A 20,455-nucleotide genomic window follows, 5' to 3' on the forward strand; every position below is an offset into this window, starting at 1 on the left:
CATGCGTAGTCATAGAATCATTGATATCGGGCTTATTTTCCCAGACCAGCACCTGATCGCGATTGGTCGACGATTTGCTCTTGTGAGCCATCTCTGGATGCCGTAATTACTTTGAAAGTGCTCTGGTCAATAAAAAGCTGATGTTGTTGCCAAGTTCTTGAGATGGTGAATGACAATGCACTTGTTTTCCAGAGAAATTTGAAGGGCATCAGCCAAGCCCCTCTCCCTTGTGGCTTCTGATGGAGGGGGTGGGGGGGGGGAAACGGGGGAGAGGTGGGGGATGGCGCAGTGGAGCAAGGAGACGAGTTGTAGCAAAAGCAGGAACCACTTGTGCATTGTGGAATAATCCATGCCAATGGAACGAGGGTGACAGATGGGAAATAACAGGACCCGTTTGACCCATCCATGTTGCCAATGTCATTTCCATTGTTTGCCTCCCCGATTTCATTTAATGTACTGTCAAGAGCAAAAACAATTACTCTATAGCCAGCAAAGCAGTAAGTCACACCAGTGAAAAAGGTAAAAAAGGCAATGCATTTAATATTTTGACAGATGGCAGGGCTCTCTATTATTAATTTATTCTAATATTCCATGTATTGTTTACATGGAACAAGAGTAATGTATTCCACAGTTTAAGTTGCCGTGACTGGAAAATCCAAGGTGTTTTATTTCAGTCATAAATGATGTTGCAAAGTTAAAGCTCGTAATGCTGACTGCAGCGGATGACCAGCATTAAAGATGAACTTGGTCCCTTCCTTTTCTCTTGTACTGATACTTTGTTTCTCTCTGTATTTCTTCGTTCACACAAACACACACAACACGCATCAGCCCACCCACCCACCCACACCCACCCACACACACACACACACACACACACACACACACACACACACACACACACACACACACACACACACACACACATGGGTGTTTTTCCTGGGCTGGGGAATCATGATTCCAAAATCAGGGGCACTTCATTTATTCAGGACTGTAATGAGAAGATCTTCAGAATTCTCTCATGTATTTTCTGCCTGACGGAAGTGGGAAGAGGTCACGTCAAGTCACATTTATTGTCATCCGATTGGTCAAGTACAACCCAACAAAACTGCATCCTTGGTGCAAAACATGCAGTCACACAACCGGACATAACACACATGCAGACAAACAATACACATGCAGGATAAGTATTTAGATCTACAAATAAATAAATATTGCTTTGTGAATTTGAGAGTCTCGGACGGTGAGTGTGAGCAGCTCCTTTGGCCGTTCAACATCCTCACTGCCCGTGGGAAGAAGCGGTTTCTAAGCCTGGTGGAGCTTGCTCTGATACTCCTGTATCTCTTTCCTGACAGGAGCAACTGAAAGATGCCGTGAACAGGGTTGAAGGGGTCCTCGATGATTTTGCATGCTCTTTTCGACAATGATCACATCGACGGGGTCGGTGGGGGGGGGGGGGAGGGGATACTCTAGTTATCCTCTCCTCTCTGCCAGATGTATGGATATATAGTTGACCTGTGATCTATCTCTCATGAGGAACCGTACCACACTCTGATGCAGCTAGCCAGGAAGCTTAAGCTCCTGTAGACGGTTGATGTAATGGTGGCCGGTGGCTTACCCCGCTTCAGTTTGAGGAAGTGCAGTCGCTGTTGCGACAAGATAAATGAAGGTTTTAAAGAGGTATACAGGCAGCCTTGTCCCAACAATAGATGAGGACATTTGTCAGGAGGAAGGATGTTACTCTTTGAAAATATCACTGAACCTATTGCCACCACACTCCCATTCTCAGTAAGAATCTACCACTTTCTTTGGGATCTACAAATAGACAGAACAAACATTTGTCCTCCCCAAGCCACACACCACTTTCAGCATGAAAACAGAGGTCATATCAAGTAGATGGGTGCCATTGCTCTTTTGGTATCACTGAACACTGTGTATCATCTGTGCACTGGCACCAGGTGTAGTCTGCACAGTCCAGTCATAAATAAAGGGATAGATGAAGAATGCTCAGGGAAATATAACGTTCTTTCCTGTGAAGGTTTCAATGCCCTGGCTCACCGCCTGTCAGCTGCTGTTCCCTGCTCATCATTGCCTCACCGCCAGCTCATTACTTTCACCTCATCTCCACAGAGCAGCCTTGTACACAGTGATCACAGCTTTCCGGTGAACTCTTAATGAAGTCCAACCTTCAAAATGGCTCAGACCTCATGCCAAAGAAATCACATCCTGCCTGCTGAACTTGCTCCGGGGTTGAAACCGAGCCCAGGGCTGCCATCATTTATTTAGGCTGCCAGAGGTTCAGCACCTCCTTCTCTGCCAGAAATTATGGGGAAGTATTCATTTAGAGAGCTCAATAGGAGTTTCATTACTTTGAGTGCCTGAAACAGACCTAAACAATACTAAACAGCAGGGAGGAATGAATATTGTATAAATGTTTTTTTTTGTGTTACTTTGGATTACACAGACCCATTGCTCAGAATTCTGCGCACAATTCCAGAATAGATAAAACATTCTACAAATATACGTTGATCACATCATTTCATGTATGTCAGTCTTGTTTGTATGCAACATTGTGAAGCAATGTAAAGCTGTTGTGAGGCACCTCCATACCAGACAGAGATGCAACCAAACAGCATGGTCCACCTGTAGAAATTTGCAAGAGTCTTAGCTGACTTAACAAAATCTCCTCATGAACCATCGACATGGTGTCCCCAGCACAAGTCTTCAGAAATCTTGGCACTCTGGTCGGTGGGCCGTGCAGCAAGTGAAAGAAAAACTGCACGAAAGCTGTGAGTGAGCCGAACCAACCAACTGATTTTTCTCTTCTGGAACTCTCCGAGAGCTTATCACCATGGTCCCCATGAAACTTTGCACCCCCTCCCCCGCGTGAGCCTGCACTGCCCTGACCCAGTTCACTTGCGGATCAGTGCAACCTGCTACAACTTCCAGGAATTTGAAGACCTTAACCCTTTCCACTGTTGACCCCTCAATGAGCAAATGTCCTGCTGATTTCCCTCTCCCTGAAATCCACAATCAGCTCCTTCGTTTTGCTAACAATGGGTGCAACATTGGTGTTACACCACTCAACTCATTGGTCTACCTCTTTCCTGTACGCTTCCTCATTGCCAACACTGTCTTGTTATCGGCAAACTTGAAGATGAGATTTAAATTGGACCTAACCACACAGTCATGGGTGTAGACAGTGGGCTAAGCACACATCCCTGAGGTGGACCTGTGTTGATTGTCAGTGAGAACGAGATGTTGTTTTCAATCCATACAGACTGTGGACTTCTAACGAGGAAGTAAAGGATCCAGTTGCAGAAGGGGGTGCAGAGGCCCAGGCTTTAGAACTTGTTAGAACAGCACTAAGGTTAGGATGGAGTTGAACATTGAGCTGCAGACAATGAAGAGTAGCCTGATATATGTGTTGTTGTGTCGGGTAGGTGATCCAGAGCTGAATGGAGAGCCAGAGATACTGCATCTGCTGCGGAGCAATCGTGAGGGTCAGCAAATTGCAGTGCGTCCAGATCTTTACTTCGGTACAAGATAATTCTGGCTATGACATTTCATCGCAGTAGATGCGTGCTACTGGGCGATAGTGCATTAATCATTGAAAAATTATCTCTTCCCTCAATTTCCACCCATCTACCATTATGTTTGAATGTGAACCCTCACTTCAAGTCCCTTTTGAATCCTAGTGACATTGGATCTGAGATCCTCCCTGTCCTCTTTTGTCTCCTTTGCTCAAACACATTTAGAAGAGGGTGAAGACATTAAAATATTTTTGAAGTACAGTAATGCCTTTTACTTAAAACATTCTTTTGTAACATGTTAACATCAATTAATAAGTCATCAAATGAATAGATCACACAGCGTGTGCCTGTTAATACTGGCATAAAACTGAGGGGCAGTGCTAAACCTTGGGGAGCAGTGGGAAGTTAGATGTGCCTGCATTTAAATTCCTAATTCCACACTGTTGCTCACAGGTGAAGCATGAGACTATCTGCCTGGCAGGAAAAAGAATCTCAGGGTTGTTTGTGATATCATGTATGTACTGTGATAATAAATCTGAACTTTGAACTTTGTCATAAATCTAAACAAATATTCCTATTGAGACACTCCATTCTCTGGTTCCGTTTTCAGCGTGGAAAATACTCCATGCAGATTAAATTAGTCCTCTTTTTCCAGCTTCAGCTCATATCCCACCAAATCATACATATCCTTGTACCTTCTGGAATTGTCCCCGCTTCTACCACTTTGTCCAGCAGTTCCTTCACCCTTGCTGTGAATAGCCTGCCTCTCAGTTACCTTTTAAATCTTACCTCAGCCACCTCAAATGTTTGACCGCTCTTAAATTCCCCTATCCTGGGTAAAAACCCACAACCATTTTGTCTATGCTCGTCATTTTATTAGCCTCAGGAAGATCCCATCCTATTCAGCTTTTCTTTAAAGATCAAGCCTCCCAGTCCTGGCAACATTTTTGTGAATCTTATCTGCCCCCTTTTGAGATAAACAATATCTTTCCTGCAGCTGGGAGACCCTAATTGCACGCAATACTCCAAGTTCAGTTTCACCAAGGTTCAGGACAGATATTACCTGCTCCTGTGCTCAATGCCCTGAACGAAGAAGGCAAGTGTACCAAATGTCGCATTCACCACAGCTCAATAGATTTCCACCTTCCAAGAATCTTGGAATGCTTGGGTGGCACAGGAATCGCACAGCTCCAGTGACCCAAGTTCAGTCCTGACCTCTGGAGCGACCTATATGGAGTTTTCCCTCTGACCACAAGACTTTCCTCCCATATCTCAAAGACATGCAGGGGGTTAGCAAGTTAATCGGTAACAGTAAATTTCCCCAAATGTACAGGTAAATGGCAGAATCAAGGTGGATTGATAAAAATGTAGGGATAATGAAACAAACAACAAATTTAAAAAAATAAGAAATAGAGAGTATTTTGGAAATATCTCTGATCTTCCCGGCAAAACGCTAGAAATATTAATTCTCTTTCTCTCTCTTATACTTGACCTGTCGAGTATTTCCAGGACTTGCTGTTTTTATTTCAGATTATGTATGTTCCGGAGGGATCTGTTTTTAGGTGTAACCACTCAGCTGTAGATCAGTAACTTTCCACTTTGGTTGTATAATTAGCAATACTTCTTCTGGCAACAAGTAATTGGATTTTCATTGCTCCTTAGTTGGTTTATGGATAGCACATTGTTTCTCGTAATCAATAAGCAGGATGTGATGAGTCTTAGAATTCCTTACTGTGGAGAAATGTAACATTCATTGGTCAAAAGCCAAAGTGTTTGGACTTCAGTTGCTGAATTTGTGTTCACTGTGCTGTATTCACATTGAGTGTAATGAGTTGTTTTCACTTCAGGACAGCGACTGAAAAGGAAACTGTTCACTTCTGCTTAACAAGCTCATCAAAAAATTAAGTGTAATGCATAATACTGAAGATGGAGTTCGATGTAGGTATAGAAAGTAATTTCCTTAAATCAGTCTAAACTATTCGCAATAAAGATAAATGATAGTTGTACACTATTAGGCAGCTGCCTTTCGAAAAAAATATGAAAGGTTTCTATTTGGTCAAAATTTGAATATAATATATTGCACAGTAGGATTGAAATGCATTAAAATGGCATTTCTGTTTATTGTTTTAGAATCACTGCAGGAGTTTTCTTGCAGGAAAAACCTTAAACAAATAACACTGAAATGACCTCATCCCCTCCTTTTTCTTCAAGTACCTGCCTGCTTTCTGCTCACACCTTGACACTTCCTATAGAAACTGTGTGACCTACTAAACTTCTCAGAATCAGAATCAGGATTTATTGTCACGAACAAGTCACGAAATTCAGCATTTTGTGGCAACATCATAGGGCAAACATTCATATTGTGAACCATCTTACAACAATAATATATATTTTTAAAATGTGCACGAGATGTATCATCGGTTCATGAATTATACAGGAATCTGATGGCAGTAGGGAAGAAGCTGTCCTTGTGCCATTGAGTGCTCGTCTTTAGGCTCCTGTGCCTTTTTCCCGATGGTAGCAGAGTGAAGAGGGCACGTCCTGGGTGGCAGGGGGTCTCTGAGGATAGAGGCTGCTTTTTTTTTTAAGACACTGCCTCATGTCGATGTCCTCAAGGGAGTGGAGTCTGGTGCCTTTGATGTCGCAGGCCGAGTTAACAACCCTCTGGAGTTTATTCATGTCCTGAGATTTGCGTACCAGGCAGTGATACCATCAGCCAGAATGCTCTCCATGGTACACCTGTAGAAGTTTTTAAGAGATTTTGGTGATGTACCGAATATCCACTGGCGGGCCTTCTTCTTGATAGCGTCAACATCAACCCTCTCCAGCACTTTTGAGCATTTCATTGCAACCCCAGTTTGTTGTTTAACTCTTTTTTGTTCATATTGAACAAGGACATCACATTGGTGATAGGTGATTCCTGACAACAGCCGGGGGATCTTTAGAAACCTGTTGTAAAAATGAACACAGACAGGAAGGAAAAGTGGGCGAAGTATTTCTTGTGAATAAAGTTTACATAAAAAAACTTCCACCATCCTCACTCAAGCTCAATCCATCCTCGAACATTCAGAGCTAAGCAGATATATGCTTTACCAAACAGCAAGTGAGAAGATCAAAGTGAGATCTCAAATATGAATATCGCACCCACCATTCCCCCCCCCGTCCTAAAGTGTGTTCAATTCATTATGTCCTGGGTCGCTTACATGGCTATTTGTGTTGGGTCATGGAACCTCAGGTTAATTACTTGCTCCCTCTACTCCAATGTCATGAACAAAATGGGAAAACAAAAGTATAGGATTAGCAAAAATGGGTGCACGATAGCACAGACTTGATGTGCCAAAGGGGCGAACTCGCTAAGTCCCACACCTGTAACTGCCCCTTTCTCTCTGGATGTTTTCCTCAATATGCAACCTTTTTTTTTGAAAATTTTATTTAAGAATTTTACAAAATAAACATATACAATATACTCATATTTTTTAATGCCCCCTCCTACCCCACCTCCTCCCCCACCTCCTCCCCCACCTCCTCCCCCTCCCAACTAATCCACCCCTAACAACCCCCCCCAGAGCTTTATTCCCCAAAAAAATCACAGATATCAGGTTTTGACAGGTTGCTGTGTGGTGTGTCATCTTTTTACATCATTTAAAAAAAAATCTTTACTTAACTTCAAACCCATACACTCAAAATACAGACTCCACATTTTAACAAACAAAGAATAATTGTTCCGCAAATTGTAAGTTATCTTTTCCAGGTCAATACACGATTGAATTTCGTTATGCCATCTTTGTACACTCAGTTAAACATCGTTTTCCCAAGTGACAGCTGTATATTTTCTGGCTACTACCAGCCCTAAACGCATAAATGCAATTTGAGGTTTCTCCAATCGCAAAACTGTCGTTAATGTATTCATATACCCCAATAAACATACCCATGGCTCAACATATAGATCTATCTTGAATAAATCTCGCAAAAAATTAATAATTTTCCCCAAAAAGGTCTGACTTTTGTACATTCCCATACTGAATGAAAAAAAGTACCTGTGTGTTCACCACATCGAAAACACAAGTCTGATGAACTAAATCCATATTTTTTCAATTTTTCAGGGGTTAAATATCACTGATGCAAAAACTTGTAATTAACCAAACTATAATATGCAACCTTCCCCCCGAACCTTGCATCAACTACACTTAAAGGTGTACTGTCCAAGAATAGTGGTTTCCCATCTGAGTTAAAATAATCCACTGTGCCGTGTCCTCCAAATGGAGCTGGAAGCTGATTACCAGAGTTATTAGTTGTGCACCACCATGAATTTCAAAAAGATTACTCTTCTGGAGAGCCATGATTACTCATTCATTTGTGCAGTTAGCCCATATGATGGTGCAGTGTCATTTATTTCAATTCTTTGTGAAGCATTTTAAATTATGTTCATTTACCAAAGATCAATATTTCTACACTTTTAAATATTTCAATGAATGTTGCATAATTATTTTTGAGTACACATATTTTAACAGTCTAAGGAATGTAATTTAAAAAAAACCCTTGCCCATAATTGTTCCCAGAATTCATAAAATGAAAAACTCCTCTAACAAGAAAGCAAACACATAATTAAATTACATTTTTCAGACTTGCTCATTTTTCTATTGCATTTCCATATGGCCTTTTCAGTGAGAAGTTAAGAGGTCTATATCTCAGATAAAAAGCAAAGCACACTAATTACCTTTGAAGCATCTTGTAACTATGGGTGACCTTTCATGCAGTAGAATCTTGGTCTCTTAAAAACCTTATTAAAGGACAGCTACAGCGCTTAATCAATCAGTAGGACATTACCAGGAACAGATCATCATTTTCCTGCCTTTAATTCACTTACCACCAGATAACAATGTCCTATTTATCAAAGTACAGACATGCTAGCTTAATTTTCTTTCTCTCTCGCAGAAGAATAATCATTACTGGACAAATTGTAACAGATGGTAACATAAATGATTTGCATCAGAACCTTTGTACAATTGCTTGGTTATTCAAAATTCTACTGGCAGAGACAAAGTCCCATTCCCTTGCTAACATGTCTGTCCATGGTCTCATGCACTGCCAGACTGAGAAGACCCACAAATTGGAGGAGGAACACCTCATCTTCCATCTGGGCACTCTCGAATGGGATGGCATTAACATCGACTTCTCTGTTTTCTGTTATCCCACCCACCCCACTACTTTTTCTTCCCCCTCTAGTTTTCTCTCTCTCTCTCTCTCTCTCTCTCTTCCCTTTTCCCTCCTCCTTTCACAGACCCAAAATCAATTCTCATCTTTCCGTTTATCACACCCAATTAACACCTTTTGGCAGTTGGTCCGTTCTCCTCCCACTTCCATCCTTCCCCTTTCTCTCTCGTCTTTAATTAAGGTGCCTGCCTGCTTTTTGCTTACACTTTGAAAAAGGGCTCAGACCTGAAACATCAGCAATATACAGTATCTTTACCTCCTACGGACGCTGCGAGACTGGTTGTACCTCCAGCAGTTCTGCGTGTTTTGACCAGATTCTCAGCATCCACAGACTTTTGAGCTTCACTACAAAATCTTCAGAAGCACTGACCTTCTAACTATATCTCCTTGTCAGCTGAGTATATCTTCTTGGCCAGCTGTGCTCCCAATTTGACCACCCAGCACTAACTACATCTTATATCATGCTTCCTTTTGACAGTCTTTGGCAAACTGCATCTCCTTCCTTGAACCTCCCTGCTCTTGAACTGCAATTTGGGCAAATAAAGCTCTTTCTCATGAACCCTCTACTTGATCTTGCTACTGACTGTCGAAAGTGAAAGCTGACCTAAAGCCCAGTGGAGAAGAAAAAAACGACAAAATTTTAGAGTGATAACCTGGTAGAAATGGAAATCATTGCCAATGTAATGCAGTTCAGAAGCAGACGATGAGAGGGTGGATAAAGAACAAAAGGGAGAAGAAATAAAGTGTAGGTTAGCATTAATATGAAAGGCAATTGTAGCAAGTTCAGGGGTGCACGTAAAGACATCTTTGAAGGTAACCTGACATGTTATTAAGGTTGCTAATAAATTAAAGGGAATCCAGGGCTTTAAGAACATAGCGCAAAGAAATTAAAAAAGCATATGTCTAAGTGAAACATTAACTCAAATCTACTATTATTTTGTGTGCATTTTGAAGAGCTCTCCAAGGAATTGATTTGAAACAATGGATCCAGGATGAAGTAAATGATAAAGAAGCAGGTACCATTCTCCTGAGGCCAGTGATGAGGAAAAGATTTGCTATCAGAGAATTAACAGGTGAGCCTGTACCCAAGGAAAGAAAAAACTTTGAAACTCCGAAAGAGAGAAGATAAATTAATTCTCAGTTACACAGAAGGTGGAGGAGGAGTGGGTGGAATGATTTCTGATAGAGTGAGACCAAATGATTTAATGCAGCAGTTAGAAGCAGATTATGCTTCTTTATCTGCATTATCAATTGCTGAAAGCCGGGCGATGGGCAAGACCAGTGAGAGAAGAACCAAGCCGAACAATACAGGTGGGTAACTGTCAGAAATAGCCTGCCGCACGGTCAGAGAAAGGGTGATCTACCCAAAGTTGGTGAGCCTGATATTGAGTCCAGAATGCTGGCACGTGCCCAGCCGGAAGATGAATTGTTGTTCCTCAAACCCGTGTTGGACCTCTTCGTAGCAGTGGGCAATCGGGTCAAATTGGAAGTCGGAAGGAGAATTAAGGTGGCAGCCAGCTGGAAGCTCAGGCTTGCCAATGGGACGTGAACACATGCTTCACAAAGTGTTCGGTCAATCTGTATTTGGTGGGAAGGGAAGCAGTCAAAGGGTAGGTGATGCATATCTTAAGCATGTATGGGATATAATGGAATTGCCTTGTAGCTGTAGGGTCAATAATTGTAGATAATTGACTAAAGAACTGGAGGTGATAGGAAGTGAAACATTTTTAAGCTGTCAATGGCCAGGTAAGATGGCGGATACAGATTCAATAGTGGCCAATTACAGAAACAATCTCAGGGATATGGCGAAGGAACAGGAACGAGGACTAACTGGGTAATCCTGTGAAAGATCAGCCACAGAGTTGTTGGCCTGAATGCCCTTCAATACAGAGCTGTCCCACGATTTCCTGATCCTCCAGGCTGAAATGGATGAAATCAGTGATGAGGAAGTCTGTAAAATTGCCCAATTGAAGGACAAAGTGTTATCCTATTCGGCTTCAACAGAACAGTCTGAGAAGTCAGAATGGGAATGGGATGGCAAACTAAAGATACAGACTATCGGAAATTCTGAATCAGGCTTGCAGACTACATTATTAATCAGAGAAATTAACCAATTGCCATATGGCCACTGTAATGTCAAAAATCAGTGAATAAAGAATAGTCAATTGCAAAAAGACTTCCAAGGGGAGGGAGTGTTTGGGAATGGTGGGGAGGGTGGAGGTAAAAGGGCACGTGCTGCATTTTCTCCATTGGTAAGTGCTAAGAGAGGTGGTGCATGGTTGGGGCATTGGTCAGTCCTCATCTTGAGGACCGCAAGCAGTCACAATCGCTGATTGCACTGGCGGGGCGGGGGGTGGGTGGCATAGGTGGAGATTCACCAGGATATTGCCTTGAGATGGAGCGCTTCAGTTTTGAGGAGTGACTGGAGAAGAAGGCCTGTTTTCCACAGAGTGGGGCCATTGAGATGGGACAAGGCAGCAGCCAAACTGTGCATGGCGAGATTCACAAGCAGCCTTGAGATAAGTGACCATTTGACAAAATAATTAAGATTGAAGGGTGGAGAAATTTGATATGAAAGCAGTTAATTAACTCTGCATTACTGCAATGACTTTTAGAAGAATGTGAATAATTTAATTTTCTCTTTGTACAGGACATGGCACTACAGTGCAGGAGTATATTGAAGTACGACAACAAGAATGAGCAAGGGCGGAAAACAAATTGTGCCAAGTTGTCCATCTTAATTGTTAAACACAGAAACCCTTTACAGTGTCCTACGTGGAGCTGATCCAAGAAACTGCTTCATGCTTTGATGGACATGAAAACTGCAGAGATGTGGACGTAAGAGAATGTAAATTTTTTCCGTCAATGGAATAACGGGCTATAAATGCACTGAATCCACTGCCTTATTCCAGTTAAATATATACCACAGACTCTAAACACCTATATATTCTGAACACATAGCCATTTTATTTCACTATGATGACTGTTTAATCACTTTTCAAGTCATTGCAATTCCAGATCTACTTGTCACTGGTGAGGCTTCACTGTATCGAGGCTTATAATATATATTATTAAAAGAATTATGGATCACAGAAAGTTCATGGAAGGCTATAATTTAAACTGTAGATTCCATTGACACAGCTCAAACAACATTCTCATGGCTTACGATGTTATCCAATCCCTCTGAATAAATTGCAACCAGATTCCCTCTCGGGTTCCAGAGATGGTTATTTATTTTTAACGGATTAAAAGCTTTGTGGACAGTGTTGGGTGGGATTGGTGGGGGGAGAGGGAAAAACTCTGGGGATAACTTTTTATTGGTCCATATGGTGCTGGGCTTTTCCCACATCTTGCCAGAGCAGAGATTAAAACTGGCTGGATCGAGTAAAACACGGAAGACTGCAGTCACGATGGCTGAAGTAAAAACACCACGCTGGAGAAACTCAGCAGGTCAAGCAGTGTCCTTTATAAATTTACCAGCATTTCGGGCTTGAGCCCCTCATCAAGGAATGAAAAAATGTCGACAGGCATCCGAACAAAATGACAGGATGGAGCAAGCTTTTAGAAGAGAGAAGTATTTCCTCCACCTTCCTGGAAAAGAACAATGTATACAGGTCCATGGTGGTTAAATTAAACATTGAAAGCTTTATGTTTGTCCTGGAGAATCTACATTCTGTTCCCCTTTTCTGCGCATTCCTTAATTTACAAGAGGTCACAGGTTCTCCAGGACAAACATAAAACTTTCTATGTAACATGACTGCAATAATTCTTCCTGTGAAACAGGTTAGTCCATTATAGTCTATAAAGGGTATTATATAAAGGCAATTTGTCATGTTGTAAATGTTGAGTGACTGAACCAGCTGTGATTAGAATTGGAATGCAGACGATGCTGATATATTGGACAGAGGAAGGTGCCCGCTGGCTTCAGTGATGTCTGTTCAGGTAGCTGGACATTTCTCGCATCTAAATAGATTGAGAAATCCTCTGGGACACTTCTTCACTCTCTAAACTGAAATGAACCAAGACATCTTCAGCCACATGAAGGAGCTGGTGGAGAAATGACTGAACATGCAAACAATTTTTTTCCATTCTCCCTGTGGCACTGCTCACCCTGTTAACAATAACCAAGCGACATGGAGCTGCAATATTCATCAGTGCCATTTGTTCTTTCAAGCATTTATTTTTTATTTCTTTTGGTATCTTCCCATGCTGTGGAGCGTGAACATTGGAGCTAGGTAGAAAATGATCACATCACAATAAATTGAATCCAACAGTTCACAGCGGTAACATTAATCTTGAAACTTGGATTAACTTATTGGTGTTAAAGTTGGTGCAGCCAGATTTCAGATTTATTGACAGAGTACATACATGGCATCACATACAACACTGGGTCTGGAAGCTCATCCATATCCATGGGATACATGGAACAGTTCTTGATTCTGTCTTACTCAGGCCCATTCATTGCCTCTTTCAAGAGTGTATTCATTGCTGACAACTTCCACGCAATTTCTCCCATGATCATTCTTCCCTTTAGCTTCCTGCCTTTTAGACTTAGATCTCATGGGATAGGTGAACTATCGTTGCAAGCTCACAACTTATCACACCTATCTTGACGACACCTTCCCAAACTGCTTCCTGCAATAACGTCACTCATTCTCCCAGTTTTTCTGGCTCCATTCCGTCCATTATGCTGATTATACTTGCTGTACCGCTGCTTTTACGATGCCCTGCATTATCGTAATTGTGCCTTACCATGTTTAACAGGCTTCTGCACAATCTGGAAATTTACCAGGGTTTCCGATATACCAAACTTTCGCAAACTCCTGAAGAAGTAGAGGCGCTGACGTGCTTTCTTCACGATGCCATTAGTGTGTTGGGTCCAGGAAAGATCCTCCCCCCCCCCAAGAACTTAAATTTGCTTCCCCTCTCTGATCTCCCAATGATCACTGGATCGTGCCCCTCTGGTTTTCCGTTCCTGAAGTCAACAATCAGCTCCTTGGTTTTGGTGACATTGAGTTCAAGGTTATCATTGCTGTTGATTGAACATTGGGTGAATGGTCGAACTGCATTTGCTGTGGTTTCTGCAGCCAGGACTTACGTGGACAGTTCTCCAGGCTATGGGTTGAGCGCCAAGTGGTTGTAGTTGTACCAGATCAGATTGATTGCAGATGCAAATCCATCAATGGAATGTTATCAGGTCTCATAGCTTTTGGTGTATCCAGTACCTGCTTTTATTTCTTTATATCAAATGGTATGAACAGTGATTGAGTGAAGCTTAACAATATGGAGGGCTATGAGTTGCAAGGAAGCAAAAGGTCAGGAGTAGGTTTATATAGGTCGACACAACATTGTGCCCAAAGAGTCCAAACACTGTGCTGTGCTGTACTAAAAGACTAGGAATTTCTCTTATTGTCTATCTTTTTTGCCAAACTCATCTCCTCTGAAGAATGGTCAAGTTGGTGTCAAATCCTCGCTAACCAGCAAAGGAAAGCTGATATTATATCACAGGGATTATTCACTTTTGACTGCACTTGTCTCCTCAGGAGTTGGCGGAGTTTGGGTGCGACACCAGAAACCCTGGCAAATTTTTTCCACCACGCTTCGCAGTCTCGTCTGGGGAATAACAACACTCCTGAGCGTAAAGCCCTGGGAAAGGTAGTGGACACAGCCCAGGGAATCACAGGCAAAACACTCCCCGCCATTGAGAACAACTACAGGGAATGCTGCTATCAGAGAGCAGTAGCAATCGTCTCTGTTCTCACTGCTGCCATTAGGAAAGAGGTACAGGTGTCGCAAGGCATGGCTTACAAAGTTCAAAACAGTGCTACATTTCCACCATCAGACAGACTCCTCAATGACAAACTCAATCAGGGACTTATTTAGGGTCTCTTGCTTTTGCATTTTATTTTTTTTTTTCCCCTCTCTGTATTGCATATTCAGTTTGTTTACATTTCTTTATTTACTTACATGTGTACATTGAGTGCAGTTTTTTGCACTGCCAATAAGCGGTCATTCTGATTTGCCCGCAGGAAGAAGAAAACATATTTGAGAAGACACTACCAAGAGGTAGAATGAGCTGAGCCAGGAGATGGAGAAGAACTTGTTGGACCTCGGTTCAAGGAGGAAGGTAAAGGCCAGTTCAGAAATCATTTCATTCAGTTTTTCTCACTCCACAGATGCCACCTGACCTGCTGAGCATTCCAGCATTCTCTTGCTGACAGATTATACTCAGCACCTGACAAAACACACCATACAATATCTTTGCCAATAACTGTACTTTATTGAATATGATGAGTTCAGACAATGCAAAGATTCACTGTGAAGTTTCAAACAAGATGTACTAAATTTAATCACCAGATGGCATTAATGTCATCTTCTCCAGTTTCCATTAAACACCCACCACCCACCCTCTTCCCCTGTCACCTTTCCCCCAGCACCGTCTCTCTCTCTCTCTCTCTCTCTCTCTCCCTTTCCCTCTGTTTCCTTTCACAGAGCCAAATCAAATCTCACCTCTCCTCTTATCATATCCTATTAACAACTCTTGTTTGTCTGGACTCCTCCGCCTGCCAGCCTTCAGTCTTTATCCTGATACCTTCCTGTTCTTTGTTTATACCCTGAGGAAGGACTCGAGCCTGAAACATCGGTTATGTATCTTTACCTGCTGTGGATGCTGAGAGAGCAGCTGAGTTGCTCCAGCATTTCTGTTTGTTTTTTACTACAATCACAGCATCTGCAGGCGTTCGTGTTTCACCTCATTAACTCTTTGGTTGCACAATTCTAGTTCGTTTCTGAACTTCCATAACTCACTACTTGTATTTGAATTTTATACAGTGAACCTAACTGGGGTTCGACTTGAGTTTTTCTCCAAATACCTGACTCGTGATATTCTGTAATAGTTATTCTCTGGAATTGATCCTCATGTTCATTCTGCAAGACATATTTTCATACTTTTTTTTTTGCATGAACTCCCTACATTGTTTTAATATTGCATGGCCATGTCAACTCCTTTTCCACACATGCACTTGTTTCCTTAAGTTTTTCAAATTCTTGCTGACTCTGTTCCAAAATCACTTTAACCCTTCAAGCACCAAGTTCTGTAATCATTAGGATATTGGTTCGTAGCAGAATATCCTTATCTGTTTAGGGCTCAGGGTCAGTTCACAGTACATCTCGAATTTGTCACATTGATACCTCCCTCCCCAGATGTCCAATCAGTGATCTTGTGACCTTGCACCACCATGTCTCCTTCCTCCTGCTATACACACTACTCTTATATTTTTGATTTCCAGCAGATGCAGTGGTTTCTCTGTTCTTATTCATCTCCCCCATGTTTACACCTCCTCCAGCGAAAGTCCAAAATTTATGCTGCTGGTGGCCTATTGGAGCATTTCTCAATATGCCTGCAAGGTTTGGCCTTAATCATTCAGGCTACACTCCTTGGTAATAATTACTTTGTTGACACAATGTGATCGTAAAAAACTTCAATCACTTAATCTTGCAATTTACAAGGACTGTCACCTTAGTTTGTGTAATCTTTCAAAATTCCATAAATTCTGAAATGGTTCCTGTGCACTAAAAGCAACTAAACAATGATCCCACCATTTAAGAGAGAAAGTAGAGAACTATTGAACTGTTCACCTAGACTCAGTGGTAGGAAAAATTTGGGAATTTGCAATGTCCTTGACAAATTTATAAAAGTAAAATTATGTTTGACTGATCTAATGGAATTCTTTGAAGTTATAATTATTTGGAATTAATAAGAGTGATCCAATGGATGAGGTGCATTTGGATTTCCAGAAGGTCTTCTCACACTGGAAGTTGGCCAACAGTGTCAGAGCAATGGGGTTGGCAGTAAGAGACAAAAAGCAAAGAGTGGGAATGTTCTACTCCTTCTCAAGAATGCAGATGATAATTTAGATTTTATTTAGATTTAGACATACGGCATTTTGGCCCACGAGCCTGTACTGCCCAATTACACCCAATTGACCTACAACCCCTGGTACGTTGTGAACGGTGGGAGTAAACCCACGCAGGCACGGGGAGAATACAGACTCAGCGTGGGATTCGAACCCCGGGTCCCGATTGCTGGCATTGTGAAAGTGTTGCACTGACTGCTAAGCAAACCACGCTGCCTACTGGTCGAGTAGCATGGTATAACAAAGTGATGTCAATGGGCAGGGAAAATTCACAGGGACGTTGCCAGGACTGGAGGGCCTGACCTATAAGAAGAGGCTCGGTAGGCTGGGACTTTTCTCCCTGGAGCATGGGAGGCCGAAGGATGACCTTGGTGAGGTGTATAAAATCGTGGGCCTCGCTAAGGTCAAGTTATAAACTTTTTTCTCAGGGTAGACTAGTCTAAAATGAGATTTCAGGTGAAATGAGATGGGTTTAAAAGGATCTGAGGTGCATCTTTTTCACACAGAGATGTTGAACAGCTATAGCCACTGAGCTAGAAGTGTGTGTCTGATTATCGAACCAGAAATAATGTGGACATAGATAATACTCGAGGCCCCCAAAAAATCTACATTATAGATTTTTCCAATTCTATTAATCAATGTAAAAGGCTGTCAGAACTGTTGTTAAGTCATTCTTTTTCCACAAGGAAATTTATCTATTTCTTTATTTATTATTTCTTTCAGTTCAATTAACTATATTATTATAGTTGGTTTGTAGTTTTTCTTAATGTGCATTTCCTGTTTGGCTGCAGCAAGTAAGAATTTTGCTGCATGGACTCATTATCGATGGACGATAGGCAGTTCTGGCAAGGATCCAACTCATTGTCCTTATGGAAATGAATCTGAGAAGGTGATGAGCCAACTTCTGGGACTTCTGCTGTCCTGTGTTTATTTTAATTACAATGTGGTCAAATGTGTGGCTCGTTGGATCATTCCAGATTGCTATTCGCAGACGATGACGTTTCTGTGTGGGGCTGGAGTTGCACGTAGGCCAGGCCAGGAAAGAGTGTTCATTTTTCTCTGCAAAAGACTTGAGTGAATTAGAAATATTTACATGAATCTAATGGTTTTTGAGGTCACCATTACTGAGACTGGCTTTATTTACTTGGCCACTTCAGAAAATGAATTTCATTTCCCCACGTGCCTTGGTAAGATTTGAACCCACATCTCAATAACTTTGAAACAAGCCTCTGGATTGCTGTTCTAGTAATTTAAACATTTAAAATGGTTGGCTTGCATGCTGATAATTTCCACACCCAACCTCATCTAGCTTCTCTTTTAAGTTACTGAGCCTTTTCTGCCTTTCATAGACTCTTTCTGTGATCTGTAGTCTCGAAAACTTTTACAGTGTACCATGGAGTGCCTTCTGTCTGGTTACATCACTGTCTGGCTTGGAGGTGCCAATGTATAGAAATAATAAATATGGCTTTATAGAAATAATAAATATGGCTTTATATAAATAATAAATATGGCTTTATATAAATAATAAATATGGCTTTATAGAAATAATTGTTTGCACTGTGACGCTGCTACAAAACAACGAACTTCATGACATGTTCATGACAATGAATTGTAGTTCTGATTCTATATTGGTTCTTGTAATTTGCGCTCATCCCTACACCGATACATTTAACGTGATCAATTATAGGCTTGAGATGTTGGTAAATGTTTGATAACACACACAGAGAACAAAGCCTTCTGCTGATCAAGGGATTTTTCTCAAATTCAATTAGCAAATCAACATTTCAGCTTCAAAGCTCATTTCCAGTTCCAATCCATTAAACAAATATATTTATTAAAGGTTGAATAAGGAAAACAGGAAATGATTAGTGCAGCATTCTGCAGCAGGCAATCTATTATCTACTGCATTATAATAACTGCAAGTCTATGAACTCAACTAATCATCTGCAAATATCTTTCTCGATTTAGAGATGTGTTTTTAATTTCTTACTGCTGTGGGAATCTCCAACAATTTAAACTATCTCTTAGACATTTCAGACTGTTTGCCTCTTTCTTTCAGATGGGTCCTCTCTTCTTTCAAAGAATCTCCAAATTGATATCATTCTTTTTTTTAGGCAACCTCGTCTTTAGATAATCTCGCTGCATTTAGAACAGTCATTTCTCAAACCTAGAAATGCATTACCAAAGTATTGGAGATTGTAAATATGTACAAAATGTCAAATGTAGCCTGAACCAATTAGACCAGTGGTTCTCAACCTTTCTCTTTCCACTCACATCCCACTTTAAGTAATCCCTATGCCATAGGTGCTCTGTGATTAGTAAGGGATTGCTTAAGGTGGTGTGTGAGTGGGAAGGGAAGGCTGAGAATCACTGCTCTAGGCCCAATTGTTACTGAAATATTTTGCTTGAGAAAACTTGTCATTGGCCCATTTCCTTTGGAGTTATGAAACGGTGCACATAACGAGTCAATTAGCTACGACTAAAACAGTGGTTTTCAAATCGTTTTTTCCCCACCCACATACCACTTTAAGCAATCCCTTACAAATCACAGAGCACCGATGGCATAGGGAATACTTAAAGTGGTCTGTGAGTGGAAAGAAAAAAGGTTGAGAACCACTGAATTAGACGGTAATGCTTAAATATGTTTACTCTTTTTTCTGTAGCAATATCAGGAATATATTTGCAGCAGGGAATTGAATTAGAGTTAGAATGGAAATGGAAAATTAAATTACTTTAAACTTATGTCTGAATATAAAGATCTGGCAATCAAAACTACAACTCAGAAAAATGACTTTTTTGCAACACTTTGGAGGTCACTCCACCTCCCAGAACTACTGAGGCAGAGGAGATAGATTGATAGTGAAAGTAGAAAAAGGCCAAAGAACCAACTTGCATAGGAAATCACAGAAGAAATGAAAGTTTGCACGATGCACTCAGCAGGCCCTGATGGCATCTGTGAAGAGTTAACATTTTCGGTCAAAGGTCTGATTGAGTGTCTGCATGTTTGGCACTGAGGACCAGAGAACGCCGTTTTGTCAGCTTCTACTTTCATCCATTCTAATGTAAACCCCATTGATATGTTTCCTTTATCATATTATTGTACGAGAGATACAATCCTACCACTCGTAAACTGCAAAGCCCGTTTGTCTTTTTAAATCTCTCCTCGCCACTGTTCTTCTTTAGCCGTGTCTTTGTATACTCTTCCCAAAGTGCCTCTTCCTACTTTCTCTGACTTGCTGTCAACTAACTGGCCAGGGATGAACTTCCAGGCAGTCGATCTTTACCTTGCTTAAAGAAGATGTACATTCCAACATCTCAGGCTGAGATTGAGTAACAAACACCAGTGGTATCTATGGGCAAAGAATAAAAAAAAATCAGTGGATATAACCATGTCCCATAAATCATTTATTCAAGTTATAAAGGCAAAGGCAAGAGGAAAAAAAGAACCAGCTTTGTCTTCAAATTTCCATTACTGGCGATTCAAAATGATAGCTTGTTGAATTTTGACGTATGGTGGTTTCATCTGTGGAAATAGAAATCATGAAATAAGGTGATGACTACTGGGCATTTGCTGTATAATGATATTCCTGAACAGTTATAATCTGAAGGCATTGATTTGTTTTCTATTTTGCTCCATCATCTGCCCATTGACAATGAGTCTCTGATCATATTACTGTGTGTTGGTATTCATAGACATAAGAGGCAAGGGTAGTGAAATGTGAGCTTCTAACAAGAGCAGAGTGTTCAGCAAAACATAAATGAAAAAAAAAGTGATTTAATGAGCTGCCTGCCTGC

The 20,455-nt window shown here is 41.2% G+C and overlaps 2 long non-coding RNA genes across 2 annotated transcripts; one reads left to right on the forward strand and one right to left on the reverse strand.

The window, feature by feature from the left end:
- Window positions 1-5,803: 5,803 nt before the first annotated feature.
- LOC138749629 (uncharacterized) lies at window positions 5,804-9,082 on the reverse strand. Its single transcript, XR_011348785.1, has 2 exons — window positions 9,001-9,082; window positions 5,804-6,479 (listed from the first exon to the last, which is right to left on the reverse strand). It is a non-coding gene; the product is annotated as an uncharacterized lncRNA (long non-coding RNA).
- A 622-nt stretch (window positions 9,083-9,704) lies between these two features.
- Window positions 9,705-14,861, forward strand: LOC138750037 (uncharacterized). Its single transcript, XR_011349030.1, has 3 exons — window positions 9,705-9,817; window positions 11,395-11,582; window positions 14,774-14,861. It is a non-coding gene; the product is annotated as an uncharacterized lncRNA (long non-coding RNA).
- The last annotated feature ends 5,594 nt before the right edge of the window (window positions 14,862-20,455 follow it).

Source organism: Narcine bancroftii, chromosome 14, assembly GCF_036971445.1.
Source record: "Narcine bancroftii isolate sNarBan1 chromosome 14, sNarBan1.hap1, whole genome shotgun sequence".
NCBI classification, from domain to species: Eukaryota; Metazoa; Chordata; class Chondrichthyes; order Torpediniformes; family Narcinidae; genus Narcine; species Narcine bancroftii.